We start from the raw sequence: 18,473 nt of genomic DNA, 5'->3' as shown, positions 1-18,473 counted from the left end.
TGATTACTGTGTTAAATCATTCATTAAACTTGTCAAGGAGAAACGTGGCATGAGCGTCAGGTCAACCGTGGGTATTTAATAAGCTGCTTCTGTCATTAAAGGTCCTCCGGGCTGTTCCTAGGGGACAATAGCCCGGGCAATCTTCAACAACAACTGGCATTAAAGCACAATAAATCCATTTGTCATCAACCGGTATGGATTATAATCTCTCTTTGACCTTTGTCAGTGCGAGAGAGAGAGAGAGAGAGAAAGGTGAATATTCATCATGAAAACAAACATTTTTTTCTTCTACTTGATTCTCAGTAATAACAATTGTTCTGAAGTAGAATTGCTCTATGGACCACTAAAATATCATCGTGGACCCCCAATTCGGTATTTTTTTTGTGTGGACCCCCAGTAATGTTACAGGGACCCCCAGGGTCCATGTGGACCCCGGTTGAGAACCACTGATCTAGAAGGACAAGAGCAGCAGATACCTGGTAACCCCACCAGCTGGAGGTTCTCCTCCAAGTCACTCACCACCCTGACTTGGAAATGTATCGGCGTTCCTTCACTGTCACTGGGTCAAAATCCTGGAATTCCTTCCCTAACAGCACACTGGGTGCAGCTGCACCTCAAGAACTGCGGTTCAAGAAGATAAGTCACCACCACCTTCTGAAGGGCAACTAGGGATGGGCAAAAAATGCTGGCCTAACCAGCGACATCCACATCCTGTAAATGAATAAGCCCCTCCCCCAAAACCAAATTTCGTACTCCATTGGTTGAATTGGTCTGGAGGTTTCATGACTCTCCCAAATCGTGTTCTTGTCACCCTTGGAAAATCGGTAGTCTCTCTTACACAGTGAACACATTGTTCCATTTCTGCACACTTCTGCTACACCTCCATCAGTGTAGATTCTCAACTTAACTGAACTCTTTCAACTGAACTGAACTTGTCATTAGAATTACATTACTGAATTTGTTCTTGTGCATGTCTCTACTTACGATAGAATCATCTGTAGCCGTATCTATTTGGAATTTCTGTGCAGACATGCCGTGTGGTTGTTGTTATAGCGATAACAAGTCACTAAACTGGTATCAGCAGCACACTTCTGATCAGGTCTCTCCACTGTAGACTTGACAGACTCTCTCAGACAGTCAACAGCAGTACTATTCTCTCTCAGAGTAAAGTTCTCCAGCATTCTTTGATGCCATCACCATGATAAAAGCAATCATATGCACTAGCTCAAATGTAAGATTTTATGCTCTTAATAACTTCAGCTGGATTCTTTCATCAAACAATCCACATGCAGATCTGTCTTGTAATGCACCTTCTAAGAATGTACCATAAATTCTTAAATGTCAAAAGGTACTCACAACCGTTTTATTTTTCTGGTTTCCGGTTCCACATATGTAGCTTTCTGCCAGCTCCGGTGGTTTAGGATTGAAATGTTACTCAAACCTTGTGATAACTATTTTGAATGGCATATCTTTTGCCTTGTTGGGAGCCAGGAGATTTGTTATCCTGTTTTACATTTCTGTGCCAATCTTCACTGGTAATATTGCTTTTCCGCACTGATGTCTTATTCAGATTCTGAACATCTTCACTTTCACTTAAAAGTTTTAATATATTATTATTCTGAATTGCATGTCCATTCTATTCCTTCAAAGTATAAACTAAGGGTGCTCAAATACTGTCGTATATTCCTAGCCTTGTGATGCATTCCATGAATTCAACTATTTTCACCTGTTTTCAAATTTTCATTGACCCAGTAAGCACTTTACTGTGACAATCTGTAACAGTGGTATAGAAGCTAAGTCAGCTGAATCTGAACACACTCACTCAAGCCAGTGTAGTTGGTAGTTAAATAGATGGGCATCAGCTCAGTCCACGTACAATCCAGCAGGTCAGTCACTTTCAGCTCCGGCCACGCTGCGCGGAAAAGCATCTCTCCGCGGCGTAGCATGTGAGGTGAAAGCCGGGATAACCTGCTCCAGGAATCTACCCGGCTCGCAAAGCATCGCGAGATTCAACGCAATCTCATGAGGCATTACAAGGGGAATCCCATCTACAGTGAGCGGGATAACTTTTTAGCAAATCTGCATAGTTGAGCGAGGCAGTAAGCCTTACTATAATGTCTACAACAGCCTGAGGCTTTGGGATTCAATCCTTTCACCTCGGGGACCTAGGGGAAGTGCTGTTTGGTGCTGATCCTCACAAACGGAGACCAGACAGAACAGCACTCGTGGGGGTCTCCAAGGGGATCAGAGGCCCCAGCTGCAAGCCAGTGCAGGGTGGTACCCTGGCAATACTGGTGCCAACTGGGTACCCTGGCAATGCCAGTCTAGCAGCCTGACAGGGCCACGTGGTTGTCAGCCTGGCACTACCTTGTTGCGTTGGGCTGGGGGGGTGAGGATGGGCATTCTTTTTAGGGCCTCGGAGATCAGGACACCATTTTAAAAATGGCATCTTTTGCTACAACAGGAAGTTGCGGCTAGCGGAGCTCCCCATTGTAAAAAATGAGGCGATGTGTGGCCTTGGCCGTGCGTTCCCCGTTTAGGCCCCTTATTCAAAGCAAGGCGTGTTGAATAACCACGTGTTTCACACACTGCGGGTGCCGTGGACTCACCTGACGAAGGAGCTATGCTCTGAAAGCTAGAAATTCCAAACAAACCTATTAGATTTTAACCTGGTGTTGTAAGACTTCTTACTGTGCCCACCCCAGTCCAACGCCGGCATCTCCACATCATGTTTATCTTTGAACCTGTAAATAAAGATCCTAACCTGACGATTAGTACGTTACTCTATTCTGTGCACCATCCTCCCATGGAGAATGAAGTAGTACAGGTTAAGCATAACTTATCTGAAATGCCTGGGGCTCAGTGTGTATCGGATTTTGGAATTTTTCAGATTTCAGAAGATAATGTGCATCTGCGGTGTGTTGGGAACTGCGCATGTGTGGCGCGCATTGGGAACTTCGCATGTACAGCGCGTCAGGAACTGGGCATGTATGGCCCGTTGGGAACTCCGCATGTACATCGCGAGTTGGGAACTGGGCATGTGCGGCGTGTGCATGTGTGGCATGTTAGGACTTGCGCATGTGCGGTGCATTGGGACCTGCACATCGCCCGGGGACTCGTGACGTCATTTTGGTGCTTGAAAAAACCCTGCGGATTTCGGATTTGTTTGGTATTTGGAGTTTTGGATAAGGGATACTCAACCTGTATGTCTGTAAAAGGAAACTTTAGTTACTTGGCACCTATATGAATGCTTGAAGATTTCTGCCGATGATTGATCCCAGTTCCGCTGAAGCAGGGAGACTGCATTGACCTGTGCTGCCTCCTTTTCGTACTATTGATCTGTACAACCACCCCTCCCTCACACACTTTTCAAGATCCCATGCAGCAAAATGGTGAGGGCTTTGTGAGCCAAATAATTAATTTTAATCCAAGTTATTACTTGCAGCCATGCGTTGCTTTCAGAGCCAGGATATTCAGTTTGGTCATAAAAATAGAAAAGCAGAACATGTTTCAAAACACAAGAAACTTGTAGGGCGGGATTCCTCGACCACATCGGAGAATTCCTGGGGGGGGGGCACAAATCCTGGCCCGACGCCGGCTGCCGTTTTCTCCGGCGCCGGTTTTCGGGAGGGGCGGGGTTCACGCCATGCCGGTTGGTGGCCGTTGGCAGTGGCCTCCCCACGGCAATTCTCCGGCCCCGTTTTTGGCCTGTCCCGCCGGCGTGGATTAGACATGGTTCCACACGGTGGGACCTGGCAGGTAAGTTGCCTGGGGCGGTCCGCGGGGGGGGGCGCAGGGGATCCGACCCCGGGTAGCCCCCACGGTGGCCGGGCTCACCTGGGGGCCCCACCGATCTGCGGGCGGGTCTGTGCCGTGGGGGCACTTCTTCGTTCCGCGTCGACCCCTGTAGGGCTCCGCCATGTCTGGCACGGAGAAGACACCCCCCTGCGCATGTGCCAGAATACGCTAGCGTTTCCGCGCATGCACGGGAACACGCTGGCTCTATGGCACATGCGCGGACTAGCGCAGTCCCTTCGGCTCCGGCTGACGCTGCTCCAATCCTTCCGGTGTCCACCTAGACCCCGCAAGTGCGGAGAATTCCGCTACGTCCGGTCGGCCCGACGCCGGAGTGGTTCGCGCCATTCTTGACGCCGGCGTCGGGCCATCGCGCCGATTGCGGGGAATCCCGTCCGAAAATGTTTGTGGAGACTTGGGTGTACTTGTGCAAAGAACACATAGTTAGCAGAGACATTCAGGAGGTTCTGAAGGAGCTTGATAGGGTACAGATTGAGAGGTTATCCACCCTGACTGGGAAATCTAAAACACAGGTACAGTGTCAGGATAAAGGGCTGATCATTTTGGACTGAGATGAGGAGAAATTTATTCACTCAAAGGGTTTTGAATCTTTGGAGTTGTCTACCCCAGAAGGCTATGGGTGTTCCATTGATGAGTATATTTAAGGCTTGTATAGACAACCTTTTGGTTTTGATTCCCTCAGGGAATCAGTGGATGTGGGAAGCAGGCAGGGAAGTGGAGTTGAAATCAGCCATGATCATTTTAATGGCAGAGCAGGCTTGATAGACTGTATAATGTACTCATGCTCCTAACTCTTGTGATCTTGTCTTTTTGTGTTTTAATGCTGTTGGCTGGCTAGATTTAAGCCTGGCAGCCAATCAGTTGGTAGGCCTGATTTCATGCGCATATGTAATTTAAAGGCTGGGCCTTGGAGTGTGCAACTTGGCACAGCCTGTTTCTTCCCCCACCAGCACATATGCCCCCACACCACTGGCACACACAGCCTCAGACCTATTTGAATCACAAAATTAGGGAAACTGCATTTGGTCACATTTAAGACAGCCGACAAATAAGTGCAGTCTTGCACGTTTCCACTCAAAAAGAAAAGGTTCTTGCATGAAGGCTAACATTCGGGCAGCAGGGTAGCATGTGCGGGCAGCAGGGTAGCATGGTGGTTAGCATAAATGCTTCACAGCTCCAGGGTCCCAGGTTCGATTCCCGGCTGGGTCACTGTCTGTGTGGAGTCTGCACGTCCTCCCCCTGTGTGCGTGGGTTTCCTCCGGGTGCTCCGGTTTCCTCCCACAGTCCAAAGATGTGCGGGTTAGGTGGATTGTCCATGCTAAATTGCCCGTAGTGTCCTAATAAAAGTAAGGTTAAGGGGGGGGTTGTTGGGTTACGGGTATAGGGTGGATACGTGGGTTTGAGTAGGGTGATCATGGCTCGGCACAACATTGAGGGCCGAAGGGCCTGTTCTGTGCTGTACTGTTCTATGTTCTATGTTCTATTACAGTGTATCTGTTCACCACAATTCTCACCTACATATTGGTTTTCCCCACTGCAAAAAGGAGCTGATTGGGCATCACCACATGTCATTTTTCAATCATTAATATAAATGGCCAGAAGATCATGTGTGGCATACATGGTAGCATAGTGGTTAGCACAGTTGCTTCACAGTTCCAGGGTCCCAGTTTCGATTCCCAGCTTGGGTCACTGTCTGTGCGGAGTCTGCACATTCTCCCTGTGTCTGCGTGGGTTTCCTCCGGGTGCTCTGCTTTCCTCCCACAGTCCAAAGATGTGCAGGTTTGGTTAGGTGAATTGGCCATGCTAAATTGCCCTCAGCGTCCAAAAAGGTTGTGTGGGGTTACTGGGTTACGAGGATAGGTTGGAAGTGGGGGTGCAGACCCGATGGACCCAATGACCTCCTTCTGCACTGTACATTCTATGATATACACAACTTTCTCCTGGCTGGTGTAGCCTTCCACCAGGAGAACAAAGTCGGAAAATTACACCTTATCTCTTATCTCTCTGTATCTACCCTGATATTGGGGTAGCAGTGTGAACTTGAACTGAAGTCGGGAGTTGCAAGGGAAATTTACCATTGACCTTTGATGCCATGATATAAATCGACCACTGATGCCTCGAAAAATCCCTCCAAAAACAGGATTCAACTTATATGTTGAGTGGCAACGTGTGGGTGGTTGCCATTTTGGAATGCCATCTGATGGAAAGACTGGGCCTGTCTTAAACTCCTGCACATCTTCACAACACAGCATGTACAACCACTTTATATCTTGTGCCCAGTTGCTGGTAAAACATGCATATATGGGTGAAAAAGTGAGGCTGAAATTACTTATGGGCAGCATGGCAGCACAGTGGTTAGAACTGTTGCTTCACAACGCCAGGGTCCAAGGTTCAATTCCTGCTTGGGTCATTGTCTGTGCGGAGTCTGCATGTTCTCCCTGTGTCTGCGTGGGTTTCCTCCGAGTGTACCTGTTTCCTCCCACAAGTCTTGAAAGACTCGGGGCTGGATTTTCCGACCCCCACCGGCAGGTTGGAGAATCCCTGGGGCGGGTGGGGGAGGGGTGGTGGCGCGAATCCCATACTCTGCGGCACCGTTTTTCGGGCAGGGGCAGGATTCACGCTACGCCGGCCGGGGGCCGTTGGCAGCGGCCCCCCGGTAATTCTCCGGGCCCCAATGGGCCAAGCGGCCCTCCGTTTTTGGCCAGTCCTGCTGGCGTGGGTTACGTATGGCCCCACACTGCGGAGCCTGGCAGGTAAGTCGGCGGGGGCTGTCCTCGGGGGGGGGGGGGGGGGGGGGAGCAGGGGGATCCGACCCTGGGGGGGGTCTGCACATGTGCTGAACCATGCCGGCGATTCCGCGCATGCGCGAGATCACGCCGACCCTTTGACGCCAGCTGGAGCGGCGCCAACCCCTCCGGCGTCCACCTAGCCCCCGATGCAGGTGAGAATTTCTCACCTTGGGGACCCGTTGACGCCGGAGTCATTGGCGCCGGTTTTCCCGCCAGCGTGGGGACTGAGACCCCGGAAGGGAGAATCCCGCTGGTGCTTGTTAGGTGAATTGGGCATTCGGAATTCTCCCTCAGTGTACCGAACAGGCCCCGGAATGTGGTGACTAGGGGATTTTCACAATAACATCATTGCAGTGTTAATGTAAGCCTACTTGTGACACTAATAAAGATTATTATTATTATTATTACTGTGAATATGATTTCTGGGCTGGAAACATGGGGTCACCTTATACACCGGGTAGACATATACACCACAATGTATGGTAAATATCATTATGCTGGAGAAGTAGAGCAACAAAAAACAGCAATGGCTAATTTGAAAGCACAAATCTGAAGCAAATGCGGGAATCACCTTCTCTGGCAAAACTGCTTCACCCATAAAACTTGGGGGTGGGTATGACCTCGTATGTAAGGTGAACCTTCACAATGTTCACCTCAGATGAGGTCATTCGTTTTATACATGAATATTTTGTAGTCATTGTTAAATGCAAAGTAATGACAGGCATGACTACAAAATTAGTCTTGAGTTCTTTTTATAGAATTAGGTAAGAGATAGACAATGGTTAAGTCTGGAAATTTTGTTGCAACATTGGATAATAAATGCTTCATGCATTCATTTAAAACAAAATTTAGAGTACCCAATTCATTTTTTCCATTTAAGGGGCAATTTAGTGTCGCCAATCCACCTAACCTGCACATCTTTGGGTTGTGGGGGCGAAACCCACGCAAACACGGAGAGAATGTGCAAACTCCACACAGACAGTGACCCAGAGCCGGGATCGAATCTGGGACCTCGGCGCTGTGCTGCCCGCTTAATGCATTCGTATGCTATTTCTTTGCCTGCAGAAATGGTAATAATGGTATTATTATTATTATTAATCCATGTATTTCAAATAGGTTAATTCCTCCACTAACATAGCAAAATAATCACATACATGTCCATCAAACATTATTTCCCCTGGTATCATAATCAGTAATTTCTGGGCTTTTTACCTTTAGGACTGATATATTTTGTAACAACAAAACCAATTTAAGAGGATAGATATTGTTACTAATCAGCGATTCCTGCGAGCCTTCCTCCTGGTCAAGATGAGTGAAATACAGACCAGTGCAAGCTGCACAAACAAACAGCTTCCACCTCAGTAATATAAAAGTAAAATACTACAGATGCAGACATGGACTCAAAACGTTAATTCTGTTTGTTTCTCCGCAGATGCTGCCAGACCTGTTGAGTTTTTCGAGCATTTGCTGTTCTTATCTCAGTTTCCACTTCAGTATCTCACTACAATTGAAACAATACTAAAATTGCTTTCACAACTGTAATTAACTACTGCATGCTCGGGTCCCCCAAAGTGAGGTCTTTCCTAATGCTTGAGTGAAATCCTTCTAAACTACAGAATAACACAGAGTTAATATAATTAATCATTATCATCAAAAGCACAACTTTAATAATAATCCCAAATTAAAGCATTAGCACAATAAGCACTATTTCACAGTTAAAACTATAACTTTTCATATCTGGTCAGTTTTTCTCGAAGCTGAGAGATTTTACTGAAGCTTTAGTTTAATTCGGCACAAAATTCTTGGCTTCTCATATTTTCCACTCCCCAGTTCCTCTGTTGAACTGCAAAACATAGAATTTGTGGCATTTCTGTCTTCTCAGTGGAATTCCACCTCAAAGTTCTTTAATCTCCATTGTGGAAACTCCCATTAACCCGAATGATTGAATGCGTTTCTGCATCCCATGGTTTCTGCTTTGAATAATCTGCAGAATGTAAAGACTATTAATGATTATCTTAGTCTCTGTGCATTGTAACTGATCCAGACTTCTTTTTGTACTTTCTGTCTCAAAATTCCTCAGGAGATTAGTACATAATTTCCAGACTGTATAAATGCACAAGAAAAGCTGGTGTTTTCTGTCCCTTGGGACCTACCCAGATGGCTTTTTAAGGGTTGAGTGATCCTGAACAAATTCAAAATCAGTATTTTTTTTCCATGAAATTCAAATTCTAATATTTCACTCAAGTCAGTATATCAAAGCCCAATTCTGAACAATTAAGTTTATCTGTAACTGTGCTGATCATAGTTAAAGTATCAAATTACCTACATTAACAAATAGAACACTTGTCACTGACATTTCCAGTTGACCTCATGTTTCTTTTTGTTCAAAATGTTTTTATTGGATTTTCACATTTTACATTTGACAATTTGTTTTCTATTTACTTATTTCTAGCTCGAACGTTAAGTTATGGGTGCAATACCCAGGAGTAGTATCTTACAGAATGCAATCAGCATGTGGTTCTAGCTTATACAGAAAAAGAACCAGAGGAGATACATGTTACAGGAAAACAAGGAAATTGAACAATAGTATTACTGATAAAGAAGAAGAGTTAAACAAGTTTGCCCGTGTGCGAACAGACTAGATCCACTGTACATATTTACAGTTGCCTGCTTTGCCTCTCTTTGGTGGCTGTGTACTTTATTTGGCCAGCCAGCCAGCCTCTGCTACATTGCCTGCTCTTGGCCCTGGCTCATGCTTGACTGTTTGTTGCTGTGCCCTCTGGTCATCTATTTGCCCTTGGGTTTATTTCCATGCCTCTGTGGCCCTTGCATCCCATGGTTTTCTTGTGGATTTCCCCCTCCCCCCTCCTTCTCTGCTCCCCCCCCCCCACCTTATTTTACATTTGCTAACCATGGCTCTTCTGTTTCCACCCCCCCCCCCCCCCCCCCCCCCCCCCCCGCCCCCCCCCCCCCCCCCCCCCGGGCCACCCCCCACACACTCTCCCTCACACACTCTATTGGTTGTTGGCCACAACAGGTCCTGGAACAAATTAGTGAATGGCTTCCACATCTTGTGAAATCTCTCTTCTGACCCCCAGATGGCGAATTTGATTTTCTCCAGTTGGAAAAATTCTAACAGGTCAGACAGCAAGTCTGCAATGTTGGGTGATTGATAGCTGAGCAGGATTCTTCAGCGGGCGATTAGGGAGGCAAGGGCGCTGGCCCCCCTCACCATGAATAGTTTTGGCTGGTCAAATACCCCAAAGACTGCCACCTTTGGACTTGGCTCCACCCTCATCTCCACAACCTTGGACATCGCCTCAAAGAAGGCTGTCCAGAACCCGACAAGTCTGGGGCATCAGAATATGTGGGTATGGTTGGTCAGGCATCCCTGGCACCGTTCACATTTGTCCTCCACCTCTGAGAAGAACCTGCTCATTCGGGTTCTAGTTAGGTGCGCTCATGCACTACTTTCAACTGCATTAATCTTAGTCTTGTGCATGTGGAGGTGGAGTTGGCCATGTTTAGTGCTTCGTTCCAGAGTCCCTGGCCTATTTCTATCCCTAGTTCTTCCTCCCATTTCTCCCATGACTCAGCCAGTAGGGAATGTGCTTCCTCTAACAGTCGTCCATATAGGTCCCCGCAGTACCCCCCCCCCCCCCCCCCCCCCCCCACCTAAGTCGCTCACATCCAACAGTTCCTCTATCAATGAGTGTCTCAGCGCCTGTGGGTATGATGTCTCCTTGCGGAGTAAGTTTTTGATTTGTAAATATAGTAGTTTGTTCCCATTCAGCAGTTACAACCTTTCTGTCAGTTCCTCTAATGTCGCTAGTCTGTCGCCTGTGTAAAAGTCCCTAGCTGTCAGGGTTATGAGTGTGTGGGACTGGGTTTAGTGCTAGGGGCACAGAGCTACCTACTCACCCTGGCTGCCCTGAGCAGGTCATGCAATTTAATCTGGCCCTGCAGGCTGGTCTGGATAGTGTTTCTCGCGGGACTGATGGCCTCTGCCACCTGCGCCCAGGCACGGCGAATGGTGACGGCTGAAGCCTGTTTCCTGGGCTGGGGTACAGAGTGGCCTATCTCTCCTCCACTGCATCCAGAATAGTCTCCAGCTCGGCATCCATGAAACAGAGTAACAATCTCCTCGCTGCCATCTTGTTGGCTGGGATGGTGTGTGTGGGGAGTGAAGTGTGTATATGCGGCTGCAGCTTGTCAGCCTTCTGAGTGTCAATCATGCAACTGCCGAATCCCGCACCGTTTCTCATTGGAATCAATTGCGTTCTACGTGGCTCTGGTGCTCGCTCCTCAACAGTCGCTGAATCGGTCCAGGTGCGGCGCCGGTTTTGCTTTCATGTAACTCCATGAATCCTGCCCCGGTGTCAGCACTTAGTCTCAGGAATGAAGAATTTCACCGATGGCATTTTGGCACAATTAATGCTTTGCATGGTAGCTAATAAACGAATATCATAAAACTTTGGTTTAACTTAGACTTGGATTTTCTCCGTCATGGCAAAGATCCTGAAATTTCTAGGTTTCGCCCCCAAACCCGGCTTTTCTCATTTTCACAGGGATGAAACTGGAGTTGGGCCAGGGATCACGCATGCACTATTTGTGATGGCAGCTGGCCATTTAAATCTCCAGCTGTGTCCACTGAAGTTGGATTTTCATCTAACATTGGTGAATGTATTTGGATTGTCTTTGAAGAGATCAGGGGTGGGATTCTCTGATCCTGGGGCTAAGTATTGATTCCGTTGTAAACGCCGGAGCATTTTACGACGGCGTCACCTGGCCCCTAGGATCAGCGATCCTGTGCCGCACAGGGGGCCAACGCGGCCCTGGAGAGCCTCACGCTTCTCCAGCTGCCAATACGGGCGTAACCATGACCAGCGTGAGTTCCCACATGCGCACCACGGCCGTGCGAGTTCACACGTGCACGTGGGTTGCTGTCTCCGCGCCAGCCCCGACGCAACATGCCGGACACCTACAGTGGGCCAGCGCGGAGGAACATAGACCTGCCCGCCGATCGGTAGGCCCCGATCGCGGGGCAGGCCACCGTGGAGGCTCCCCCCCCCCGGAGTCGGATCCCCGGCGCAGGGTCGGAGAATCCAGCCCAAGATATCCCTTTGGATTGGGCCCCAGGAACATTTGGGAGAGGTAAGGAATCCTTTGTGATTGATAAGGAATCCTTTGGAATTGTTAAAAAGGATCATAATTGTGCAATTTTTACACACAAACACATTGGAACTGTCAGGTTGTCAAGGAACGGCCCAGCTGTCACAGAGTTGTTAAAGAGCTGTCAAGCCTGCCAAAACTGTCCAGAAAGTTTCAAACTTGTCAAAGCTGCATAGGAAATGTCAAAGAAACTGTCCAAGGATACCAAATGAATTGTCATGGAGTGGGTGAGGGCAAAGGGTGGGGGAATTGGCATAGGGGGTAATGAGGGTGGGTAGAGGGGCATGCTAAGTTGGCAGATGGGTGTGAGAGGCCATGGTGTGGCATAGGTTGACATGGATGAGGTGTAAGGAGTGTGTGGGGGAGGTCAGGGGATTGATGGCTGTAGCGATGTTTTTTGTTTTATTGTTTATATTTATTTATTTAAATACATTGATGGAGCACAGAGGCAGGCTTTGTGTGCAGTCCACCTCCACACTCCGCAGTCTCCACATTTGTTCCAGAGTTGCCCACCCTGACTTTTATTTAAGCCTGTCTCCTTCCTCAAACAGAAAATCCAACTCCGGGCTGCCATTTTTTGAAGGTCAGATTCATCGAGCCAGAAACCCATTGACTCATGGAGCCCAACCTAGGGATGGAAATCTGGGCCTTAGAGTATAAAGTGAGTTTTCTGACCTATAGAAATTGGGCACGATTCTCTGCTCCCCACGCCGGGTGGGAGAATCGCGGGAGGGCTGGGCGACTCACGACACGCCCCCCTGGCGCCCCCGGCGATTCTCCCACCCTCTGCTCGGAATAATCGGCGCTCGCCGTTTATCACGGCGACCGGCAATTCTCCGACCCGGATGGGCCGAGCGGCTTGCCGTTCGTGACAGGTTCACGACGGCGGCAACCACACCTGGTCGCTGCCGTCGTGAACATGGCGCCAAAAGCTGGTTTGAAGCTTGTGGGGGGCGGAGAGGGGAGTGGGCACCACGGCCGTGCTCGGGAGGGGACTGGCCCGCGATCGGTGCCCACCGATCGTCGGGCCGGCGTCTCAAAGGGACGCACTCTTTCCCCTCCGCCGCCCCACAAGATCAAGCCGCCACGTCTTGCGGGGCAGCGGAGGGGAAGACGGCAACCGCGCATGCGCGGGTTGGAGCCGCCAGCCGTCGTGACGTCAGCCGCGCATGTGCGGGTTGGAGCCAGCCAACCTGCGCATGCACGGCCGACGTCACTTAGGCGCGCCGGCCGCGTCATTCTCGGCGCGTCGCCTTGCGCAAGCGTCAAGGCCCGGCGGCCGAGAGTTACAGGGGGCTGCTCCTAGCCCCCAGGGTGGGGGTGAATAAGGTGAGAGGAGCGGCCTCCGAGGCCGTCGTAAAACTCGGCCGAGTTCACGACGGCCTTCCCGATTTTTCGCGGGAGCGGAGAATTCCGCCCAAGGTTAGTCGTGCATGTGTAAACCTACAAGATATAAAATAGGCAATTTCCTGCCCCTGTGGTCACGCTGGGGAGTGACACTCAATGGAACTGCATCACAGGAAGTTATAGCACATATTCCATAATTTTCTGTCAAGCAGTTTTAATTAGGGAAAATTGAATCATCCTCATTTGCTTTCAATCCTAGTGAGAATTCAGTCAGATATATGATGAGAACATCAGATATAGCAGACCAAGTGGCCAGTTCGATATAGAACTCAAAAATAAGTGAACACGTTCTTCAAAAGAAAGGAGCTGTAGAGAATTATTTTAACTCTTCATTTATTTTGTTCTGTACATCTCTACATTTCAACAAACAGTACAAAAGTACTGATTATAGCTAAGAATTTGCAGTACAATTATTACAGTGTAAATTGGAAAACTTCTAATGATCATACATGCACAGTTAAATGTGAAAATCAGGAAGTTGTTTGAATTGTCCTGCTCCTCCAGAAGGTTTTGCAGTTTCGGTCTCTCATTGATGGACTCGGTGATGAAATATAAGAAACTGCAAGACGTTGCTGTATTTTTGTGCCAAATACACACCAAACTTGCCAGAAAAAGACAGGATTTGTCCATTTAAGTAGATGTAATATTTTAATGGTGTGATCAGTTTTAATTACTTCCAAGCAACTTCCTCAGCACTGAAAATTATATTTTACAAGTCTTATTACTTCAGATTTTAATTTGTTAGAGATCTAAAAATTGTAATTTTTTAAACAAATTTACCTGTCTCTTATTTCTCTCCTAATGCCATCTTTCTTTCCTCTCTTCATGCACTTGACATACATATTTGGACATGAATTAACTATTCTAACTTCCATCTTTTGCTTTAGTCTTTGTGTGCCTCAGTCGGGACTCTTCAATAGAACAGAGAACATAGAACAGTACAGCACAGAACAGGCCCTTCGGCCCTCGATGTTGTGCCGAGCCATGATCACCCTACTCAAACCCATGTATCCACCCTATACCCCCAACAACCCCCCCCTTAACCTTACTTTTTAGGACACTACGGGCAATTTAGCATGGCCAATCCACCTAACCCGCACATCTTTGGACTGTGGGAGGAAACTGGAGCACCCGGAGGAAACCCACGCACACACGGGGAGGGCGTGCAGACTCCGCACAGACAGTGACCCAGCTGGGAATCGAACCTGGGACCCTGGAGCTGTGAAGCATTTATGCTAACCACCATGCTACCGTGCTGCCCCATAATCTGATTGGTTAAGTGGATACATCATCTCATTCACATATTTCCCATAACCTCTGCCGAGATAATGTGCTACAATGAATCTCTAATCACTGAAAATAAGCAAAAGTCCCTAGAAAGACTGGGTAATCATATATTGGCCAATATCATTAGGAGTGCTATTTTAAAGGAATTACTGAGGGATAATTGTTCGGAAGCTAATTAACCATTAGTAGTAACGCAGGTGGATGCCAAAGCATGGTTCAACACCAACTGTGCATCTTACGTCAGTGCCCTCGTACATTAGAACTTATGAGCATGCATTATTTAAAACTTCAAGGGAAAAACTAAAGGATATGGATGCTACCCAACAGCTTGGCAATGGTTTAATTATTTACCAGGTCTTTAAGTATTAAGGTTTTGAGAACACAAATGCTTTATTTCAGGGCAAACGTCTGAGGCTCAGTCTCCTTGCAAAGCGACATGTGGCCTTCATTGCAAGGCTGTGTGGTTGATCTAAGCTTGGATCCCTGGAGATGAAAGGAAATGTGCAGCAAAACATTATTTATCCTCTTGAATGTGGGTGGGAATGACTTGGACTCAATTCTTGAAAATCCTGTACTTTAGGGATTGTCGGTTCTCACTGCCTTTCACTTCTGAAGATTTCATCTTAAATCCAGCCTCAGGGATCAATGACCAAATGGCCCCTTGGTAAAGATGACCAGAATTTCAACTGTGTTAGGTGAAATCAGCGAAGACAAAAAAAAATACTTGGACTAAGAGGGGAAGTTCATATTCTCACTTTCACTTTATTTAGAGTAAATAGGAGATCTGAGTTTCTTTCAGTTCATATCACTGCCTCAACCACCTCATCCCATTCTACAAAATACATGTTGGGCGAGATTCTTCGGCCTCCCAGTAGTGGTGACAGGTGACCTGCCATTGGTCGGCGGCAGGAAAATCTGGCCCCACCGCTGTCAGTAGGATTTCCCACTGAATCCCCCCCATGCTGCTGGGAAACCCGCCACAGAGTTACGCCATCAGCAGAACCGGAAGATCCCGCCAGTGTGAACAGCGGAAGATCTCACCCAACATTTTGATGTTTGCAATATAAAGTACACACGCACACTGTTCTGCCAGGAGCTGCCTTTTTGAAACACATCCAAGGGCTGTCTTTTCGAAACAGATTCACCAGAACTTACTGGGTTAATGTCTTAGGACTTGAGTGTTCAACAAATGCAATTTGTATTCCAGATATCAATAATGACACAATCGGGTAAATTCATGAATTCTAGGAGCTGGAATTAGATTAGGTTAGATTTATTGTCACGTGTACTGAGGTACAGTGAAAAACATTATTCTACGTTCAGACCAGACTGATCGTGCCATACATAAAAAAACATAGGTCATACGATAAATACACAATGTTAATACATAGACATAGATATCAGGTGAAGCATACGGAGTGTCATGCTATTCAGTATAGGAGATGCATGGAGCGATCAGTTCCTTTCATAAGAGGGTCATTCCGGAGTCTGGTAACGTTGGGAAAGAAGCTGTTTTTGAATCTGTTAGTGCGTGTTCTCAGACTTTTGTATCTCCTGCCTGATGGAACAGGCTGGAAGAGACAATAACCCAGATGGGAGGAGTCTTTGATTATGCTGAAAACTTTCCCAGGGCAGCAGGAGGTGTAGACAGAGTCAATGGAAGGGAGGTGGGTTCCTGTGAAGGACTGGGCGGTGTTCATATCTCGGTGTAGTTTCTTATGGTCTTGGACCCAGCTTCCATAGCAGGCTGTGATACAGCCAGATAGGATGCTTTCTATGGTGCATCTGTAAAAGTTGGTAAGAGTCAATGTGAACATGCCAAATTTTGTTTGTTTCTTGAGGAAGTATAGGAGCTGTTGTGCTTTCTTGGTCATAGCGTCCATGTGGGTGGACCAGGAAAGATTGTTGGTGATGGGCACTCCTAGGATTTTGAAGCTGTTAACCATCTCCGCCTTAACACCATTGGTGCAGACAAGTGTGTGTACGATACTTCGCTTCCTGAAGTCAATGACCAGCTCCTTAGTTTGCTGACGTTGAGGGAGAGATTGTTACACCACACCACTAGGTTCTCTATCTTCCTCCTGTATTCTGACTTATTGTTGTTTGAAATCTGACCCACTATGGTTGAGTCATCAGCAAACTTGTAGATGGAGCTGGAGCCAAATTTTACCACACAGTCATGTGTGTATAGCGAGTATAGTAAGGGGCTAAGTACGTAGCCTTGTGGGGTCCCGGTATTGAGGACTATCATGGGGGAGATGTTGGTATTTACCCTTACTGATTGTGTTGTGTTGCCTTTTTTACCTACTGTAAATGTGGCGGTCAGTGAGGTTGCCCTTCTTTCTCCTGATATCGATGTTATATTGCTCAGAGTTGCCAGGTATCAAATGATACCACCACAAGCTTCAAGCGGATGTCGATCAAAGAGCCAAACACCAGTTAATTAGTTCAAGATCAAGGGTACTTTATTTACACACACAATTAATCATGCAATACAGACACTACTAGTTAAACTACACCTATCAACTATGACAACCTGTACTTAACTTCAGGCACCCGGCTTAGGTCAGAGGAACAGTGGCCGTTGTTTGGATCTGTATCTGTTGGGTCTGTAGAAGTAACTGCTGCTCAGCTGGGCTCATCCGTCTGGTAGCGGGCGTTGAACTTTAACTTGCTTCTGGTGGCTGCACTTGGAAGTAGACATTGCCGGAGTGCCAGGTCCAAGAGAGGCCGAACACATGGTGGTCTTTGGGGGTTTTCGTGCTCTTTTGGGCGGTCCTTCAGTTTGGACCCCATTAATTGGTTAATTCTTGATCACTGTGTTCGATTCGAACCAATAAATCCTTAGCGGTCATTGACCCTGTTGTTTACGCTTCCCGAGTACAGGGAGTGGCACCAAAATGTCTGGGGTTGTATCAGTCATTCAAGTATCAGTCCTTTGTCTGGCGGAGATGGGCAATCAAAATGCTAATCGGCTGAGGGTTTCGATACCGTCTGGATTCCTCGCTCACAACTATACATTCAGGCTCTGAGCCTGCCTAAACCTTGCATTGTCCATTTTTCCCCTTATGCTTTGCAACCTTCCCTGTTCCTTATTGTAAGTGGCCATCCCAGATGGCTACAGTTGCATTGGGAGGGATCAGAGAATAAATACTACACAGTCACGAATGAAGCCCCCTGTCCTCCGATCAGCCCCCCCCCCCCCCCCCGACTGTGGCAGCCCTGGACTGAGTCCGCAGCTGCCACATTGCCACATGGGTATCACGGACGGTGGGATCATGCGGCCAGTCGGGGGCGGAGAATAGTGGGGTGGGCCACAGGCAATGGCCTCAGGTGGTGGATAATTGGTGCGGCATACTCCCCGAACATGCCACTTTTCGGGGGGCGGAGAATCACCGAACTGGCACCGGTCCTGATTTCATGCGATGAACGCAATTTCAGCATCGTGGTGTGGAGAATCAATTTTCACGCCAAATCGGGCCTGGCGATTCTCCAGGACCCAAGAATCGGCATTATCGCGGAGTACTCCTCGTGACTGGAGGGCCATTGCCAGAGGCCCGCCCAGTGATCCTCCGATCCCAGCCGGCTGAGCTGCCGATGGCGTGGTTCTAACCACCTACAAAGAACAAAGAACAAAGAAAAGTACAGCACAGGAACAGGCCCTTCGGCCCTCCAAGCCCGTGCCGACCATGCTGCCCGACTAAACTACAATCTTCTACACTTCCTGGTTCCGTATCCCTCTATTCCCATCCTATTCATGTATTTGTCAAGATGCCCCTTAAATGTCACTATCGTTCCTGCTTCCACCACCTCTTCCGGCAGCGAGTTCCAGGCACCCACTACCCTCTGTGTAAAAAACCTGCCTCGTACATCTACTCTAAACCTTGCCCCTCGCACCTTAAACCTACGTCCCCTAGTAATTGACCCCTCTACCCTGGGGAAAAGCCTCTGACTATCCACTCTGTCTATGCCCCTCAACCTCCGTCGTTCCAGTGAGAACAA

The 18,473-nt window shown here is 47.9% G+C and overlaps 1 protein-coding gene and 1 long non-coding RNA gene across 2 annotated transcripts in view; one reads left to right on the top strand and one right to left on the bottom strand.

Moving 5' to 3' along the window:
* Positions 1-18,473, top strand: part of LOC119966320 (E3 ubiquitin-protein ligase HECW1-like) — a 664,661-nt gene that overhangs the window by 423,177 nt on the left and 223,011 nt on the right.
* Positions 1-18,473, bottom strand: part of LOC119966324 — a 182,506-nt gene that overhangs the window by 54,884 nt on the left and 109,149 nt on the right. The gene's annotated exons all lie outside the window — the stretch shown is intronic.

The sequence above is a fragment of the Scyliorhinus canicula genome, chromosome 5, assembly GCF_902713615.1.
Source record: "Scyliorhinus canicula chromosome 5, sScyCan1.1, whole genome shotgun sequence".
In the NCBI taxonomy this organism is placed as follows: domain Eukaryota; kingdom Metazoa; phylum Chordata; class Chondrichthyes; order Carcharhiniformes; family Scyliorhinidae; genus Scyliorhinus; species Scyliorhinus canicula.
Note: the sequence above shows the minus strand (reverse complement) of the source record. Positions and strands in the feature narration are given on the sequence as shown.